This window comes from Bombina bombina, chromosome 3 (assembly GCF_027579735.1).
Source record: "Bombina bombina isolate aBomBom1 chromosome 3, aBomBom1.pri, whole genome shotgun sequence".
NCBI classification, from domain to species: Eukaryota; Metazoa; Chordata; class Amphibia; order Anura; family Bombinatoridae; genus Bombina; species Bombina bombina.
In genome coordinates, this window is record NC_069501.1 from 617602367 (window position 1) to 617623746 (window position 21380).

The window sequence follows — 21380 nt, forward strand, 5'->3', positions numbered from 1 at the left end:
GCGCTTCCGAAAACACCGCCCAGTGCAAGAATGTGATGAACATCTCGAAAAAAGCGCATGAGACCGAGCAACCCATTGGGAGACAGCGGTCTACATAATAGGCACCCTCGAACGAACACCCCATCAACCGAAAGGATGCCGGATGAATAGGCAACAAGCGGAAAGCCGACTCAATGTCGAGCTTTGCCAAGAGTGCCCCAACCCCAGCCTGTTGTACCAAAACCATTGCTTGGTCAAACGACTGATAAAAAACTGAGCTAACCTCCGGGCTGATAGCATCATTGACCGAATTACCTTTCGGGTATGATAAATGCTGAATCAACCGGAATTTCCCCGCTTCCTTCTTTGGCACAACCCCCAGCGGGGAAACCACCAAGCCCTCAATGGGGGGCTCCTAAAAGGGGCCCACCATTCTTCCTAAACTCAGTTCTTTGCCCAGTTTATCCCTCACTACGTCAGGGTACTCATACGCCGACTTGAGGTTCCGATTCTGACGTGCCCCAATCACCGGCCCTACCACCGGAATGAGGAAACCCTCGTGCAGCCCGGACAGGAGCAGCTCCCCCGCCCGCCTGTCCGGGTATGCCCTGAGCCATGGCTCAAGGGCGGCCAGCCTCAACGGCGTTGGTGCCCTTCGCCCCAGCAGCCCCTCTTCCGGCTCCGTGGCCCCCCATCTCTTTCCGTCTTGCACATTCGGTCCCTGGGTGACCGGCTCCGCAGTATATGCAAGAGTGTCGAAAGGAGCAGTTTGCCCCTCGATCACACTTCCCGTCGTTAAACTTCCAACATTCCCGTCCTTTTCTCTCGACTCCCCCCATCTGCCTACTCCCCCCCACCCTTGCACCTGAAGGGGGGAGGGGGAGCGCTCCGAACCCAAGCGCTGCCATAAATGCACATCTGTGGTGCCAAAGGTCAGCAAGGGGTTCCCCACCATCTTACGCCTATAGTCCGCGTCATAAGACCGCCACACCCCTTCCTTATACGTTTTATGGACGAACTCAATAGTTTCCATGTATTTCAACACATCCACCCTCAGCTCAGGCTTCGCCTCCACCAGGCAGGAAGCCAAAACCCTAAAGCACGTGCGCCACTCATCCATTGTCTCTGGTCTCTTAACCTTTTTAGGGCCTGAGCCGTCCTCGCTCCGCTCCTTGGCCTTATGGGCCTCAAGCGACAAATCAAAAATGTGCACATATTTGTCATCCCTAATTTTCTTGATCGTCTTAGCTTTAAGGTGCGAGTGCAATGAGTGTACATTGCAGGGGTAAGCATCCCCCTGTAGCGCCACTTTCCTGTCTGCCACCGCCAAGCTCACAGCCCCTGACCCTACCTGTTGACTATCACCCACTGAGGCCCCCATCTGCACACCCCCACCCGGAGCTAGCCTCAATTCCTGCCTCTGCTGCCCAGATACCAGCCTACAAAGATACTTCAATACCCGTTTTTGAGGTTTAGACACTGGCCCTAAGGAGTCGTCGCTCTCAGAGCCAGTGTCACTAGATGACCCACCCGCACCCTCCCCCAGCTCCCCACACAATGCAATTTCACCTGCTCCTGATGCCGCTGGGGGAAGAGCCTCCTGGCCTGGTCCAGTCCTCTGAGGCACCTCTCGCCTAGCCTCCTGGCAAACTGCCACCGCAGCATCCCTGCTCACCTGTGGAAACAAAACAGAGTCGGGAGTACCAGGGATCGCAGAACGGGCACCACCCCCACCCCCTCCCGCTACAGAACTACCATGCTGGCCACCCACCGTGACCCCAACTCCCAACTGCCCCCTCCCACCACCCCCTTCGTTTCCAGCTGCTGCCCCCTGTCTTATCACTCTCCCTCTACCCACAACACCAGCATGACCTGACTCCAAGCCCACAGCGCTGACCTGTGTTGTACGCTGCTGTTCCCCCACCCCAGAGGATGCCGCTTGCGCCCCTTGGGCCAAAATTGAAGCCAACCTGAAAATCTCCCCATCACATCTTGTTGTCCTCTCCCTAGAGGCTCATGCCCAACTTGCAGCCCTCCAACCATCTGATTACTCCCCCCAGCAGGACGTGTCTCCTGTCCAGCACTTCCACTCAGACCCGGGACTGCCATAGCTGCCCAACCCCCCCCACCCCAGTGCCCCGCACCAACAGACCCCCTATTGCCAAAAACTCCAAGGCCCACGGAAGCCCCAGCATGTGGTTCCAACCCTCCATTCCCAGCACCCAATTGCCTGCTCCCATGCGCCCCCACAAGGTTCTCCAATTGCCAAGTGCCTGCCCCACCATGTCCGCTTACCGCCGCAGCCTGTCCGGTGCTGCCCCTCCCGGATCCCTGGACTCCCGACTCACCTCTTGCACCTCCATCCGTCAACTGCGCTCCGCCGAGCCCAAAACCGGAAATGACGTCACACGCGCGACGCCCGGAAGTGACGTCACCGACGCGACTACCGGAAAAGACGTCACCCGCGCCCACCACCAACCGGAAGACTCCACTGGAGGAGGAAGCACCGCCCGCCGCTCCAGCCTGGACCACGCTGCCGACCGCCGGAACACCCGCCGGACCCCCGCAGACGATGCCGGACCGCTCCACACCCGATGCGACGCCTGGACCTGCTCCCGTCGAAAGGGCCTGGATTAAGGCCACAACCGCCGCCCACGCCGCCTCTGGGACAGGTAAGTTAGGTAAGTACCCATCCCAAGAAGGGCCCACCGACCCACCGGTACCACCAATGAAAGAGGGGGCACCATGTGGGCCGCGATCCACGCCGCCGAAAGCCACCAGGGTAAGGGAGGGACCCACTAGACCACCAGGCGCGACCACGCGGTGTAGGCCCAGAGGCCCCCCGCTCGCATTCAGGCCCTCCCCGCACAAATTGAGGCCCTCTCGCTCCTGGGCGACTAGCGCCCCCACAGGCCCCAAACTTGGCCGCCTAATTGCCCACGGCCCTGCACCCCCCGCCCCCAATCCGGGCCTTCCCGCCCAGATGCTAGAGGCCCCGAACTAGGCCCGCCGGCCCGCCCCTCACCCTGAGCAATCTGCCCGGCCCGAAACACCTCCGGGAGGCCGATCGAGCCATCCAGTGGCACCTCATCTCCCCCCCTCAACTCCACCGCCCCCAGAAACCAACCCCGAATCTGCCAAACCCTCCCCCTGGGACTCCGGGAAAACGAAAGGGGAGGAAGACACTCCAGAGGGCTCCCCTGAATCCCGGGAAGGGGTGAGGCCTACCCCCTGAGAAGGGCTAGGGCCTACCATCTCACTACCTAAACTACCACCTCTCCCCCTCACAGATACTTGCCGTGACACTGGCGAAGACTCCCTCATCCGCTTTGGAGGAACCGACTGACGCCTAGGCCGCACCATCTTGCAAGAAAAAGCCAGAAAAAACCTTTCACCAGCAGTTGCAGACAAGAAAGAGGAAGTGTTCCAGCATCCATACACTTTTATAACAGGTAAGAGTCCCCACCCCACACATTGCAACAATTGTTGCAAACTCACACACTGCACAGCTTCACATTTCAGTCAGGCAGCATAACCCTTAAGACGTTACATGCACAAAAATGCTCTCCACTACCATTATTGCTACTATATATGTCCAAGGTTGGTGAGCAACAAATGGTAAAATGAATAGTAATCATTTATTTATTTATTTTTATTCTTGGAAGTAAAACTAATATAACAAAGACATTATACTATGAAGGAAAAGTCTGCATTATGATTTATTACCATAATGGCTAAAAAAACAAGAAACTATGAGGTGCTATAGAATTGAAGTAATCATTATTCATCCTTGTAAGTTCAATTATGTTGTTGGGAGACAAGAAGTAGGTAAACATATTTATATAATGTGTAATACACCTGATAGTGCAATAAAATTATGTGCAATACATGTACGTAATAGCAATTTTAAACTATATAAATACAAGTAGCTTGTTTTCTATATTTTCTATGCAATTATATTTCTCTGGAGAGGAGCATATGGATACTTAAGAGGTTGTGATCATTAATTTATCCTGACAAGCAAAGAGCCTGTCAATCATGGCAATAAAAATAGAGTTTAAAATCTCTACAACATGTAATAGTCTGTATCTGTATCTGAAAAAAATTAAAAGAATATACAAAAAAAAGGACTATAATAGGTGCTATAATTGGATCACTTACAAAATGCTTATCTTTAAGCCCAAGGGGGGTAGTTATCAACGTGTCAACTTTCCTGCCTTCGCCGGTTCAATACGCCCGCGTAAGCTCGCCTACCTTCGCAGCCACGGACCTGAAAAAATTCGCCTAAGTTATCAATAAATCTGTCAAAAAGCCGCACACCAAGTACGGGGCGATGAGCAGCGGACTGTGATAGTTATCACTCATCCGATCTCGCTGCTCTTCGGCTTTTTGACAGCTTTATTGATACCCCTGTCACTAAGCACCCACACTAACTACACTGTTCTACCCCCTATACCGGCGCCCCCGGAGCCCCCCGCAACTAAATAAAGTTACTAACCCCTAAACTGCCGCTCCTAGACCCCGCCGCAACTCTTATAAATGTATTAACCCCTAAACCGCCGCTCCTAGACCCCGCTGCAACACTTATAAATTTATTAACCCCTAAACCGCCGCTCCCGGACACCGCCGCTACCTACATTATACCTAGTAACCCCTATCCTGCCCCCCCTATACTGCCGCCCTCTATAATGAAGTTATTAACCCCTATCCTGCTGATCCCGCACCTCGCCGCAACTAAATAAATAGTTTAACCCCATAAACCGCCGCTCCCGGACTCTGCCGCAACCTATATTAAATTTATTAACCCCTAATCTGCCCCCCCTACACAGTCGCTACCTATAATAAAAGTAATACTTACCTATAAAATAAACCCTAATATAGCTACAATATAAATAATAATTATATTATAGCTATCTTAGGATTTATTTTTATTTTATAGGTAACTTTCAATTTATTTAACTAGGTACAATAGCTATTAAATAGTTATTAACTATTTAATAGCTACCTAGCTAAAATAATGAGAAATTTACCTGTAAAATAAATCCTAACCTAAGTTACAATTACACCTAACACTACACTATACTTAAATAAATTATTCCTATTTAAAACTAAATACTTACCTGTAAAATAAACCCTAAGATAGCTACAATGTAATTAATAATTACATTGTAGCTATTTTAGGATTTATATTTATTTTACAGGTAACTTTGAATTTATTTTAGCTAGTTAGAATAGTTATTAAATAATTATTAACTATTTAATAACTACCTAGCTAAAAGAAATACAAAATTACCTGTAAAATAAATCCTAACCTAAGTTACAATTAAACATAACACTACACTACACTATCATTAAATTAATTAAATAAATTAACTACAAATAACTACAATTAAATACAATTACATAAACTAACTAAAGTACAAAAAATAAAAAAAAGGTGTTACAAAAAATAAAAAACATAAGTTACAAACATTTAAAAAATAGTACAACAATATTAAGCTAATTACACCTAATCTAAGCCCCCTAATAAAATAACAAAGCCCCCCAAAATAAAAAAAATGCCCTACCCTATTCTACATTAAAAAAGTTCAAAGCTCTTTTACCTTACCAGCCCTTAAAAGGGCCTTTTGTGGGGCATGCCCCAAAGAAAACTGCTCTTTTGCATGTAAAAGAAAAATACAACCCCCCAACATTAAAACCCACCACCCACATACCCCTAATCTAACCCAAACCCCCCTTAAAATAACCTAACACTAATCCCCTGAAGATCATCCTACCTTGAGTCGTCTTCACTCAGCCGAGCCACAAATGGAACTGAAGAGGAGATCCGGAGCGGCAGAAGTGATCCTCCAAGGGGCGCTGAAGAAATCTTCCATCCGATGAAGTGATCCTCCAAGCGGCGCTGAAGAAGTCTTCCATCCGGGCGATGTCATCTTCCAAGCGGCACTGAAGATCATCTTCCATCCGGGTGATGTCATCTTCCAAGCGGGGTCTTCGATCTTCTTTCTTCAGGATCCATCTTCATCCCGCCGACTCGGAACATCCTTCTTCCCCGACGGACTAACGACGAATGAAGGCTCCTTTAAGGGATGTCATCCAAGATGGCGTCCCTTCAATTCCGATTGGCTGATAGGATTCTATCAGCCAATCGGAATTAAGGTAGGAAAAATCTGATTGGCTGATTGAATCAGCCAATCAGATTGAGATCGCATTCTATTGGCTGTTCCGATCAGCCAATAGAATGCTATCTCAATCTGATTGGCTGATTCAATCAGCCAATCAGATTTTTCCTTAGGGAGACTAAATACACTCAGAGAGAAATGCACTCACAGGAACGAACAACCAGCTCAATACCATTGTTAGCCTGTTCTATGGCGATTTACCACCTGGGTGCAACTTCTTTTAGCCCAGCAATGCTTTTCACAGAGTAGAACCTTCCTGTAGTATATCAGTCTGATCCCGCCTATTACGGTCAGTCCAGCACCGAAATACCAGGCAATTCCTCTCTGAACAAGGAACAAAGCAACCCCAGACGATCGTTTCGGCCTTCATTGGGCCTCGTCAGTGAGGTGTAGCAGTATTCCTCTAAGCACACTGAGCAAGGAGTCCACGTCTGGTTTCCCCTTTTTTCCATAGGGAGACTAAATACACACAGAGAGAAATGCACTCACAGGAGCGAACAACCAGCTCAATACCATTGTTAGCCTGTTCTATGGCAATTTACCACCTGGGTGCAACTTCTTTTAGCCCAGCAATGCTTTTCACAGAGTAGAACCTTCCTGTAGTATATCAGTCTGATCCCGCCTATTACGGTCAGTCCAGCACCGAAATACCAGGCAATTCCTCTCTGAACAAGGAACAAAGCAACCCCAGACAATCGTTTCGGCCTTCATTGGGCCTCGTCAGTGAGGTGTAGCAGTATTCCTCTAAGCACACTGAGCAAGGAGTCCACGTCTGGTTTCCCCTTTTTTCCATAGGGAGACTAAATACACACAGAGAGAAATGCACTCACAGGAACGAACAACCAGCTCAATACCATTGTTAGCCTGTTCTATGGCGATTTACCACCTGGGTGCAACTTCTTTTAGTCCAGCAATGCTTTTCACAGAGTAGAACCTTCCTGTAGTATATCAGTCTGATCCCGCCTATTACGGTCAGTCCAGCACCGAAATACCAGGCAATTCCTCTCTGAACAAGGAACAAAGCAACCCCAGACGATCGTTTCGGCCTTCATTGGGCCTCGTCAGTGAGGTGTAGCAGTATTCCTCTAAGCACACTGAGCAAGGAGTCCACGTCTGGTTTCCCCTTTTTTCCATAGGGAGACTAAATACACACAGAGAGAAATGCACTCACAGGAACGAACAACCAGCTCAATACCATTGTTAGCCTGTTCTATGGCGATTTACCACCTGGGTGCAACTTCTTTTAGCCCAGCAATGCTTTTCACAGAGTAGAACCTTCCTGTAGTATATCAGTCTGATCCCGCCTATTACGGTCAGTCCAGCACCGAAATACCAGGCAATTCCTCTCTGAACAAGGAACAAAGCACCCCCAGACGATCGTTTCGGCCTTCATTGGGCCTCGTCAGTGAGGTGTAGCAGTATTCCTCTAAGCACACTGAGCAAGGAGTCCACGTCTGGTTTCCCCTTTTTTCCATAGGGAGACTAAATACACACATAGAGAAATGCACTCACAGGAACGAACAACCAGCTCAATACCATTGTTAGCCTGTTCTATGGCGATTTACCACCTGGGTGCAACTTCTTTTAGCCCAGCAATGCTTTTCACAGAGTAGAACCTTCCTGTAGTATATCAGTCTGATCCCGCCTATTACGGTCAGTCCAGCACCAAAATACCAGGCAATTCCTCTCTGAACAAGGAACAAAGCAACCCCAGATGATCGTTTCGGCCTTCATTGGGCCTCGTCAGTGAGGTGTAGCAGTATTCCTCTAAGCACACTGAGCAAGGAGTCCACGTCTGGTTTCCCCTTTTTTCCATAGGGAGACTAAATACACACAGAGAGAAATGCACTCACAGGAACGAACAACCAGCTCAATATCATTGTTAGCCTGTTCTATGGCGATTTACCACCTGGGTGCAACTTCTTTTAGCCCAGCAATGCTTTTCACAGAGTAGAACCTTCCTGTAGTATATCAGTCTGATCCCGCCTATTACGGTCAGTCCAGCACCGAAATACCAGGCAATTCCTCACTGAACAAGGAACAAAGCAACCCCAGACGATCGTTTCGGCCTTCTCCCTATGGGTGATGGGGGAAACCAGACGTGGACTCCTTGCCCAGTGTGCTTAAAGGAATGTGGCTGCACCTCACTGACGAGGCCCATAGGAGGCCGAAACGATCGTCTGGGGTTGTCATGTTCCTTGTTCAGAGGAGAATTGCCTGGTATTTCGGGGCTGGACTGACCTTACTTGGCGGGATCAGACTGATATACTTCAGGAAAGTTTTCTTCTGTGAAAAGCACACTGGTCTAAAAGAGGCTGCCTCCGGGTGGTAAATCGCCATAGAACAAGCCACTGAGCTGTTGTTCGTTCCTGGTAGAGCGCGTCTCTCTTTGTATGCAAATTATTATGACCCTGGGGAAGTCTCCCTATGGGTGATGGGGGAAACCAGACGTGGATTCCTTGCCCAGTGTGCTTAGAGGAATGTGGCTGCACCTCACTGACGAGGCCCATAGGAGGCCGAAACGATCGTCTGGGGTTGTCATGTTCCTTGTTCAGAGGAGAATTGCCTGGTATTTCGGGGCTGGACTGACCTTACTTGGCGGGATCAGACTGATATACTTCAGGAAAGTTTTCTTCTGTGAAAAGCACACTGGTCTAAAAGAGGCTGCCTCCGGGTGGTAAATCGCCATAGAACAAGCCACTGAGCTGTTGTTCGTTCCTGGTAGAGCGCTTCTCTCTTTGTATGCAAATCAGATTTTTCCTACCTTAATTCCGATTGGCTGATAGAATCCTATCAGCCAATCGGAATTGAAGGGACGCCATCTTGGATGACATCCCTTAAAGGAGCCTTCATTCGTCTTTAGTCCATCGGGGAAGAAGGATGTTCCGTGTCGGCGGGATGAAGATGGATCCTGAAGCAAGAAGATTGAAGACCCCGCTTGGAAGATGACATCGCCCAGATGGAAGATGATCTTCAGCGCCGCTTGGAAGATGACATCGCCCGGATGGAAGACTTCTTCAGCGCCGCTTGGAGGATCACTTCATCGGATGGAAGATTTCTTCAGCGCCCCTTGGAGGATCACTTCTGCCGCTCCGGATCTCCTCTTCAGTTCCATCTGTGGCTCGGCTGAGTGAAGACGACTCAAGGTAGGATGATCTTCAGGGGATTAGTGTTAGGTTATTTTAAGGGGGGTTTGGGTTAGATTAGGGGTATGTGGGTGGTGGGTTTTAATGTTGGGGGGGGTTGTATTTTTCTTTTATAGGCAAAAGAGCAGTTTTCTTTGGGGCATGCCCCACAAAAGGCCCTTTTAAGGGCTGGTAAGGTAAAAGAGCTTTGAACTTTTTTAATGTAGAATAGGGTAGGGCATTTTTTTTATTTTGGGGGGCTTTGTTATTTTATTAGGGGGCTTAGATTAGGTGTAATTAGCTTAAAATTGTAATATTTTTTAAATGTTTGTAACTTATGTTTTTTATTTTTTGTAACTTAGCTTTTTTTTTATTTTTTGTACTTTAGTTAGTTTATTTAATTGTATTTAATTGTAGTTATTTGTAGTTAATTTATTTAATTATTTTAATGATAGTGTAGTGTTAGGTTTAATTGTAACTTAGGTTAGGATTTATTTTACAGGTAATTTTGTATTTCTTTTAGCTAGGTAGTTATTAAATATTTAATAACTATTCTAACTAGCTAAAATAAATACAAAGTTACCTGTAAAATAAATATAAATCCTAAAATAGCTACAATGTAATTATTAATTACATTGTAGCTATCTTAAGGTTTATTTTACAGGTAAGTATTTAGTTTTAAATAGGAATAATTTATTAAAGTATAGTATAGTGTTAGGTGTAATTATAACTTAGGTTAGTTTTTATTTTACAGGTAAATTTCTCTTTATTTTAGCTAGGTAAGCTATTAAATAGTTAATAACTATTTAATAGCTATTGTACCTAGTTAAAATAAATTGAAAATTGCCTGTAAAATAAAAATAAATCCTAAGATAGCTACAATATAATTATTATTTATATTGTAGCTATATTAGGGTTTATTTTAAAGGTAAGTATTGAGGGCTCCATGTACTAAGCAGTCAGCGAGCTACCCGCAACAAATCTCGCGTCAAAACTTGCAAACTGATATGTACAAAGCCGTCAATTATGTTAAAACTCGCATCTTTAAAATTGCGAGCGAACTTATCCGCCAAACCTCGCTACCTCTCCATTTTTTACTGTAATTAGACACATTTGACCACCAACTCGCCAAAAACGAATGTACTAAACAATCTATTTGTCCGCTCACGTCAATCTCCGCCCCCACCTCGTTATTTTTGCCTCGCCACCTTTTAGGTGGCGGGCAAGGTACAAAACAATAGGAAAGTCACTCTAGACGCCAGTCTAGACATATATAAAAGGCAGTAATATCAGCATTGTACTTACATTGTTCATTTCAGCAGCTATGGAGAGAATTCTGTTTTTGTTTATTCTCCATTTGATGCAAATCCAGGCTAGAAGACAGAATACTGGAAATGTAGCTAATCGTATCGTTAGAAGAAGGAGAGTTCGTGTCCCCCGTGTATTCCTTTCACGGGTTGGTTTGCAAAGCCTTTCTGACCGAGAGATCATACAAAGATTCCGGCTTGATCGTGAATCGATATTACACCTGTATCGAGAGATTGAAGATCATTTGGAGCCGATGACTGCTCGTTCACAAGCTATTCCGGGACTATTGAAACTATTAGCTGCATTGCATTTTTTTGCAACAGGCTCCTTTCAGGCAGTTTCTAGCGTCATTATTGGAATGAGTCAATCTGCTTTTTCACGCCACTTATCCAAAGTAATAGGGGCTATGATGGTTATTTTTCATCGATATGTTTGTTTGCCATCTACCCCTGAAGAATGGCAATCTATCAAGTCAAATTTCTATAGGATGGCTGGGATGCCCAATGTCCTAGGTGCCATAGACTGTACCCATGTTGCTGTAAGACCACTTCAAGCTCGTGAGGAGATCTATAGGAATAGAAAGCCTTTCCATTCCTTGAATGTCCAGATGGTCTGTGACCCCAACATGAGGATTATCAGTGTCCGTTCTAACTTTCCTGGCTCCTGTCATGGTTCTTACATCTTAAGGCAGACTGGGTTATACCGGAAGTTCGAGGATGGAAATATGCCTGACGGATGGCTTCTAGGTAAGCATAACTGGCGTCTAATTTGTCTCATTTCAATGTACAAAAATTGCGCCCAATTTGTCGACTGTAATCTGTATAGTTTAAATTTGTATTGTATAGTTCTGAATCTTTATAATTATTCTTATATTAATATTTATATTTATTATATCTTCTATTAGGAGATGGAGGGTACTTATGTACAGAATGGCTGTTGACTCCCTATAACAACCCACAGACCAGAAGTCAAGTACGTTTCAATGAAGCTCACCGATCTACCAGGGGGATTATTGAGAGGACTTTCGGTCTTTTGAAAATGCGGTTTCGATGTCTTGATCGTTCTGGTGGTGCTATGCAGTATGCACCAGAGAAAGTTGCAAAAATTATATTGGTTTGCTACATACTGCACAATATAGCAATTAAAAGAGGCTGTCCATTAGAAGATGAAGATCCAATAGAAGCTGATGATTTACCAGAAGAAATATGTGTATAACAAACTAATAGGCGTGGAAATGCAACAAGGGACATGGTTTCAGAACAATATTTTGAAGATTAAAGTTTCAGTTGATCAATAAAAAACTTTCTTTATTAACTTGTCTCCATTTTTTTTTAAGAATTAAGGTTATTAAAAATCACTCATGATAAACAGTTAAATACATAACAGTTGTTGCTCTTCAATTATCAAAGGATTCAAATAAATAAAGTTTATGATCAAAGTTATTACAGACAATATATTATAGGTAATACATTGTCTTTGTGATATCACACTAGTGTCTACAGCTGCTCTCACTCTTTTACATAATGTGATTAGTGTAATGTTATCCCTCCATAGCTGATGCTAATTCATTGTATTGTGTCATTGAATTGTAGCTGTAACAAGCGACAGTATATTCAACAATGCTTTATGTTATCAGATAGGATTTTTGAGTTAAAAAAGACTTGCTAATTTGATTTGTTTTATTCTAATCTCAATTTTTAACAGCTACTAGGTTTTCCCATATTCAAATAAATACCTTAAGGGCTTACTCTTAACACTTATTTTCTTATCCTTAATAATATATTTTTCCATTCAAGATTTGTTAAAAGAATAGTGGCATATAGAAAATAATGGCAAATAAATTATTTTATTACAAAATTACAATCTTTAAACATTATATATTAACAATTGTAAACCAAAGTAACTTTTAATACATATAAACACATATGAAAAAAAAAAGAAAATGTTTAGAAACAAAATAACAATTGTAAACCAAAATAAATTTTAATACATATAAACACATATGAAACAAAGAAAATGTTTAGAAAAAAATAACAATTGTAAACCAAAGTACATTTTAATACATATAAACACATCTTAAAAAAATAAAATGTTTAGAAACAAAATAAAAATTGTAAACCAAAATAAATTTTAATACATATAAACACATCTGAAACAAAGAAAATGTTTAGAAACAAAATAACAATTGTAAACCAAAGTAAATTTTAATACATATCAACACATCTGAAACAAAGAAAATGTATAGAAACCAAATATCATTTGTAATAACTATAAACATCGATATTTACAAACCTTCATAAAATACATTAATATACATATACATTATATTTTTTTCTATTTTTCGGGGATACATATCTATATCAATGCGCTAATGATTGACATAACGATTAATCACGTCATCGTCAAACATGTCGCGTCCTGAACCTTTTGGTGCTGGAGAATTGGTGATATTAGTTTATGCCATGGATAAATATTTCCCTAAACGGATTGGTGGTGTGAGGGTAGTGAGACAGGAATGCAGAGACAAAATTATATACGAGATGCTGAGAAGAATGCATCGTATTTCAAAAATTAAAAGAACAAGACGACAGTGTCTTAGAAAATATAGTGATTTGAAGAGAAGAGAACCGAAGTACTATAAATCGATTCGAAGATTGATAAGGACATGTAAGTTTCAAAATTATGTATGAAATAATTTTTTATAATATAAAAAAAGGGTTTATTTTTGAACTGCGTCATCATTGACGAATCCAGGACAATATTATTTTCTGAGTGTTATTTTGACTATATTTGTATATACAATTGCAAAAAGTTACAAAAGTAAGCATGCAGAACTGAGTTAGTAGATTAAAATTTAACTATATTACTATATACACTTAAAAGGTTAGAAAAGTCAGCATACAAAAATGAGTTAGTAGAGTAAAATATAACTATATCAGTATATACCATTGAAACATGCAGAACTGAGTTAGTAGAATAAAATATAAATATATTACTATATACCATTGAAACATGTTAGAAAAGTAAGCATGCAGAACTGAATGTTTTGAAAACAAAAAAATACTTGGAATAATTAAAAAAAAAATTTTATTCCAATTTTTTTTTTATATATATGTTTATAGATATGAGAAGTAGGAGAATGAAGTGTGAACAACCACCACGCTACCTAAGGTCAATGTTGGTGCAAACACCCAGAAGTGAAGCTCTTTCTCCACCTTTGCCAATAACACTATTGGATATTGAATTATCTCCAAATCCATATGAAATTTTTCATAAAAAGACACAGACAGGTAATGACTTATTATTTAACTTTTAAATCATATATTTTAGGTTTTGGCTTAAAAAGTTTTAGCATGCAATATTAATCAAGTAGCTAATTTACTTCTATTATCATTTTTTTCCTCATTATCTTTCTATCTTTATTTGAAAAAGAAGGCATCTAAGCTAAGGAGCCAGCCAATTTTTTGTTGAGCACCGTGGGCAGCACTTTTTGATTGGTTCTGTCCAATTAGCAAGTACAACACAGTTGGTTCACCAAAAATGGGCTGGCATCTAAACTTACATTCTTGCTTTTCAAATAAAGATACAAAAAGAATGAAGTAAAATAGAAAGTTTATTTAAATTGCATGCACTATCTGAATCATGAAACTTAGAAATTGGGTTCAATGTCCCTTTTAATGATTATTATTATTGTTTTAAATAATATATCCTAGGTTTTTGATTTAATAGTTTTCTATCTTTATCTTTGTAATTACGTTCATAGATATTACCATGGAAGACATGGAAAATAGTATGGAAATGGAAGAATTTCAAAATCCTGATAGTTTGACAATATTTGAAGCCTTGAGTTCAGATGATACTCAACCAAGGATAGAAGTTTTACTAACAATGATGGTAGATAAAGGTATGTTTCATACTCAGTAATCTTAAATCTAAGAAAATCAAAGTTTTAACTAATACATATTGTATATTTCAAATAGGAGTTGGCTCAGATGAAAGCTTTAAAGGAGTGGACATAAGTGTAGAAGCTAATATAGTAGATAACCTAGATAACAGCACATCAGGAGGTAATATTTGTGATGAAAAACCCTATCATACATTGCATATGTATATGAAAATTGAATTAAAATTTGCTTTGCATTTATTTTTCTACAGATTTATCTTCAACATCAACTATTGAAACTGCAGACAAAAGTACTCAGAGTTGTCTTGAAGATCATGTTAAACAAAAAATTTCTAAAATTAGGGCAACTTTGGGAATGTTAATGGAGCAAGTAGATTTTTTATCCCGTAAATATGTTATTTGATTTCATTTTTTGTTTTGTCATGATGATTGTCAGAAGAATGACAGTTAATAACTGAGAAAAACTTTTGTGTTGAAGAATCAAAAGTGATTTTGAATTTATGTAAATAAACTTTTTTTTGGGCATAAAAAAATTGTCTTTATTAAATAATAACATTTTAAACTTAAAGAACACAAAAACTAACTTATTAAACAATATATCGATGAAAAAAAATTAACAGTGACTAATATAGTGTTATAAATAATAAATTAAATGTTCACTCCAGACGTGGCCTCTTTGGGTCTGTTGTACCCTCCCTTTCACTGACAATAGCCAACAGAGATTGTAATGTCCTTTCACTGATGGTTAAAGCTCTGTTAATTTGCTGGTTTTTCTCTTCATCCATCTGCCTCTGCCACTGGAACATTTCTCTTTGCAGCTGTAATTTCTGCATTTCAATCTCATTCCTTTGCATTTCTATTTCAACATTTTTTTCTGACAGAGCAGCCCAGCGGTCAATATTAGTGTTAATAATATTTTGCATTTCTCTGTGGTCCTCTCTGTATTGCCTTGCAAGTGTCAACATTTCCCTCAATCCAACATCGGCCAATAGTCCTTCTGCCAGTGTATTGTCAATATTTAGACCACCTGTTTGCAGTGCAATTGGTGGTGCCTGTGTTTCAACAGGTTCCTCAAGGTTTTCCGGTGTGTGAATTTCATCTGGTTGCGCATCTCCAAAATCTTCAAGAATATCTGGAGTCTCACTTCCATCATGCCCTCCTGGTGGTTCATCTTGAATGGGATTTTCCACTATCGGCATGAGATTAATAATGATCTCCCTTGATGAGTTTTCTTCTTCTAGATCAAGACATAACAAATTGTTAGTAAATAAAAATAAAATGTTCTAAAAACACTTGCAGAAATAGAATAGAAGGAGAGAGCAGATACAACCGTCATACACCAATTTAAGTTATATTATATATATATATACATATGTGATACATACCATCAAATAATGGAGATGAATGTCCAGTCAATCGCTGGAAAAGACGTCCCAAATCACCTATAAAAAAATAAATAAAATAAAAATAAATAAATAAATTAATAAAATAAAAAGGTTTTTTAGTCAATGTAACCATATATTCAAACGCTATTACATTCAGTGAAATTTCTATTTGGAAAATTATTAATGGAAATGTACTTTGCAATTAACTGGACACTGAAGCAAAAATAATATTTTTGAGAATAAGATATATAGCATGGAATTTCATTCAACTTTCTTATGTAATACTATGATCAATTCTCAAAAAGAAAATAATGATAACATTTAAACCCATTAGAAAGTTGCTTACAATTGCATGCATGCTCTACATGAATCCTCATTTAAAAAAATTTGTACAGTGTCCCTTTCATGAAAATCTATGATCATTGCTATTTGTCCTTCAAATTACATTCCATCTCTAAAAGATCTCGAACTAGAATATGTCAATAATGACATTTGACATTTAAAAAAAAATTAAAAAAAATTGATAGATAAAAGAGATAAAACACACAACATTGAAATTATTCATTTGTAAAGTGACTCTACCAACACCAGTTTCTGGAGTGCTGGTCCTTACATCAGGAAGTGTGTCCGCCGAGGAAGTTGTGTGTGTAACATTAGATGTGGAGTGTATTAATTGTCCATGTGTAAAACTGGCCGAAGGTCTGGAAACAGCTGAACTGGGTGGTCTGTAAACCGCAGAAGATGAAGTAGAACAAGTGGGCACTTCGTTACTCCTCACAGGCTCTGCTTGTGTTGTTGGCGTTGCTTTAAAAAAACAAACAAAAAAAAACGTTAGGTTTATTTTTATTTCTAGTTGAAACTGAAAGCTAAAAGTGTTAATAATAATAATTACAGCAGTGAATGAAGGCTCAATCATTAAAGGGACATGCCAACCACCTTTTTTATTTTATGATTTAGAAAGAGAATGCAGTTATAAACATCTTTATAATTTACTTATATTATCTAATTTGTTTTATTCTCTTGATATTCTTTGTTGAAAAGAATTTGATTGCTGCACAAAGAAGCCTCGTGTGATTGGCTCAACATGTGTATTTATTTTTCTTCAACTAAGAATATCTAGAAAATGAAGCCAAAGAAATAATGGAAGTAATTTGTAATGTTGTTTAAATTTCTATACTCTATCTGAATCATTAAAAAAATATTTTGGGTTTAGTGGCCCTTTAAAGGGACATGAACAAATAAAATTTCCTTTACAAATTGCATAAGAAAATGCTTTTTCAAAAATATTTAATTGTATTATGTTTTTGCCTTCATTGGATTTTTATACTTTGATGAAAAGCAAATCTATACAGGCACAGTAAATGATCATTGGTTGATGCACATAGATGGTTCATGTGACTGCGTCAACTATGTGCATAGCTATATCTGAAAAAAGTATATTTTTATAAAGCGAAGAAAGATGTTAAAAATAATATTCTATAGTCAAATAACACAACATGGAAGTCAATAGATCAGAAATTTAAGAAGGCATGTGATCTGGGGTAAGTCTCATGATTAATGTCGGACATACCATGTTACACAACATCAATATTTTTTTAATAGTTTCAAATTACATTATTTCTATTGTCATTATCTCTTTAAAGTTTCTATGCAATACTGGTTTGAAAATAAACACATGGGTGTTATCTTTAGGGATCACTATATTAATAATCAACAAATCTTTAGTTCCGTTAGACCTTTAAAAAAAAGGCAGCATAACAACCCTATTATTGTACAATCCCTTATACATATATGCGACATAAATGATTTCAGTATTTGGGGCCTAAATGGCTTGTACAATCCCTTATACATATATGTGACATAAATGATTACAGTATTTGGGGCCTAAATGGCCTATATAGATTCAGATAATGAAGCGTAAGAAGTCAGATAATGTTATTTTAAAGAAATATATATTGGAGACAATGACCTATCATAATTTAAAAAAAAACATTTGCGTCAATTATGTTTTACATTTACCTCTTAAATCACTGTCACAATCATCCGTTATGCCAGTGATGATCTCTGGTCCCAGACGCTGAACAAGCTTCTGCTCATAATCATTGAGGTCTGCCACATATGCTGGTCCACCTCCGGTAGCACGTGCCAAATTTTTTTCTCTGGCCAATTTAGCTTTGGCGAAACGTTTAATGTCGTTGTAACGCTTCTTCAGCTGATCGACATCCTTTTTTCCTGGACCCTGGGCACTAACAGCATCGCTGATCCTTTGCCAGATCTGCTTCCTCCTAGAAAAATTTGTCTGTTTGACACGACATCCAAACAAATAATCATAAGAGTCAATAATCATGTCAATCAAAACGACGTTTTGCTGATGAGAAAAGTGAGGATTCTTGGATTTTGAAGCGGTTTCAGATCCAGATGAAGCCATATCGAATTTGTAAATAAAGATCACAAAAACGAGCGCTCTGTAATTACTCTCCAAAAATTTTGGAACAATAATAAAGTTGTTTAGAAAAGTTGTACATTTATAGGAGCAAAATTCTATTCCCGCGACTACTATGACATTCATGACACCTTACATGTCACGTGTTAACAATTGGCCAGACAATTCAACTGAAAGTTAAGTACATCAGCTTAGTCGCGGCGAGCGAGGCGTCAAATTTATCAATATTCCGCCACTGCTCGCGGCGGGCTAGACGTGTCTATTTATTGTGGGATTATTAGTACATAGCAACAGCGGACACCATTTCGCCCGCGGCGAGTAACAGCGAGTTTAGCCGCGTCTAAAATGACGGATGAATTGACGGCTTAGTACATGGAGCCCTTAGTTTTAAAAAGGATTAATTTAGTTAATAATAGAAATATTATTTAGATTTATTTAATTAATATTTAAGTTAGGGGGGTGTCAGGGTTAGTGTTAGACTTAGGTTTAGGGGTTAATAATTTTATTACAGTGGCGGCGGTGTAGGGGGGGCAGGATAGGGGTTAATAAATGTATTATAGGTGGTGACGGTGTAGGGGGGGCATATTAGGGGTTAATAACTTTATTATAGAGGGCGGCGGTATAGGGGGGGCAGGATAGGGGTTACTAGGTATAATGTAGGTTGTGGCGGAGTCCGGGAGCAGCGATTTAGGGGTTAATATGTATAGAGTAGCTTGCGGTGGGCTCCGGGAGCGGCGGTTTAGGGGTTTATATGTATAGAGTAGCTTGCGGTGGGCTCCGGGAGCGGCGGTTTAGGGGTTAACATGATTATTATAGTGGCGGTGGGCTCCGGGAGCAGCGGTTTAGGGGGTAAACACTTTATTTAGTTGCGGCGGTGTAGGGGGGGCAGATTAGGGGTGTTTAGACTCGGGGTACGTGTTAGGGTGTTAGGTGTAGACAGCTCCCATAGGAATCAATGGGATATCTGGCAGCAGCGAACTTGTACTTTCGCTATGGTCAGACTCCCATTGATTCCTATGGGAATTGAAAACCAGGTACGCTGGGCCGGAAAAGTGCCGAGCGTACCTGCTAGTCATTTGATAACTAGCAAAAGTAGTCAGATTGTGCCGCACTTGTGTGCGGAACATCTGGAGTGACGTAAGAATCGATCTGTGTCGGACTGAGTCCGGCGGATCGAAGCTTACGTCACAAAATTCTACTTTTGCCGGTCTCTAGCCTTTGATAACTAAGGCAAATCAGCCTCGCCACAAATACGCTGCGGAATTCCAGCGTATATGAGTTTGACGGCTTGATAGTATCTGATTCATTGAACATCCAATCTTGAAAACTAATGTTTTTATTTATTTATTTGAATTAAATTTAGAGAAAGTTCAAGGTTGTTATTTCCTCCGTCTAAGGGCACGATTATCTAAAGGTCTCTGGGCCGGTAAGATTATTTAAGAATGCTCGCCACTCCTTATATTCCCTGGTGGACTTCTATAGCCACTCGCTAAGGGGTGTATACTACATTTTCATATGGGAAGGAGATGCTTACATTGTAAAAGTGCAGAATTAAATTCGTAATTTAAAAGTCACACATAATGAAAAATGTAACCATTCACACAAAATGCACAAGAAAAACTTGTTATTGTTAAAGCGAAGGTCAATTTTATGCTACTGGACTACTGCCATTTACACATTAACATATTGTCATTAAAGTCACAAACTTTTTTTTGGCTATCGTTTTTACTTTTTGTATAACATCATAATATATAATACCGCTGTTTTATATTGTGACTCTTCCCCTCCACCACTTCCTCCTTCAGTACTAGTGATGTAGAGAGCGGTCCCACACGCTCACTACATCACTCAAAAGCTTGTGCACAATACTGTAAAGAAACTGCGCATGCATATGGTCACTACATTCGCGCATGCGTAAATTTTTTATGGTCTATACCAGTGAAACATAGTATTCAATGAATAAATAAATTGAATACTATGCAATTGTGTTACTCGCTATACTTTTGGCAAGACTCTAAGCGCGAGTGAAGAAATGTATCCAAATGTGTGTGAGTGAAGAAATGTATACAAATAATAATGCAGCCTAATATGCATGCACGTCTCATGCACGAGCATGAGAGGTTGATGACGCTAGTTTGTCTTCAACGCATGCACATAAGTGACTAATGACGTTGAGAAAAAGGTGCTGAACGCCTCGGGGGGGGGGGGGGGGGGAATGGAGATTCAAGATTAGAGCTTAAAAATCTGTCAATCAATATTGGCAAGATGGCGGGCGGACAATAAAAGTACAACGGGGGAGAATTCAAAGGTAAAATATAAAAGAGTTTGACAACATTTAGCATAAATCATGAATGAACATCAAGGTTGTTTATAATTAACTGCAGAACGGAGTGAGCGACTAAGCCAGACTTGACCTTCACTTTATGGTGCATCAAATATCTTAACAAAAAAATTGTATTTTATCAAAATCTTAAAATTTGTATTGAAATGACATTGGAATTAATCATATTAACAATGCACAGCATAAATCATAATTTAAGTACACTGGATGTGCAAATAAATCCATACAAAACATCATAAGTACAAAACGTAATTGTTCTTGTTTCGTAAAGTGGGCTGAACATGTGCGATCCAGGATCATATATGAAATTTTCTCTCAAATCTCAGCGTAACTCTAAACATTTCTGCCCTACAGTTCTCACTGTTTTTTCTCGCAAATGAAAAGGTGGCGGGGTTGTGACAACATACTTAAAATACATAATACCTTAATCCAAAAACACATGCAAAGGAAAATATAGGCGATTGTAAGATGCTATACACAGAAAGCAACATAATGTGATTTATATTAGACTTGTGCAGCTTCGAAAAATTTGTTTCGGTTCGGATCAATTCGAATTTTGGCTCGGATCAATTCGAATTCGGAAAAAATTGAATGAATTAGTTTCGGATTCATTCGGATTCGAAAAAATTCGGCTGGATTTGGTTCGATTCGGTTCGATTCGGAAATTCGGGAATTTCGGTAAGTGTTAGGTGGGATGTGCTGTGTATTACACT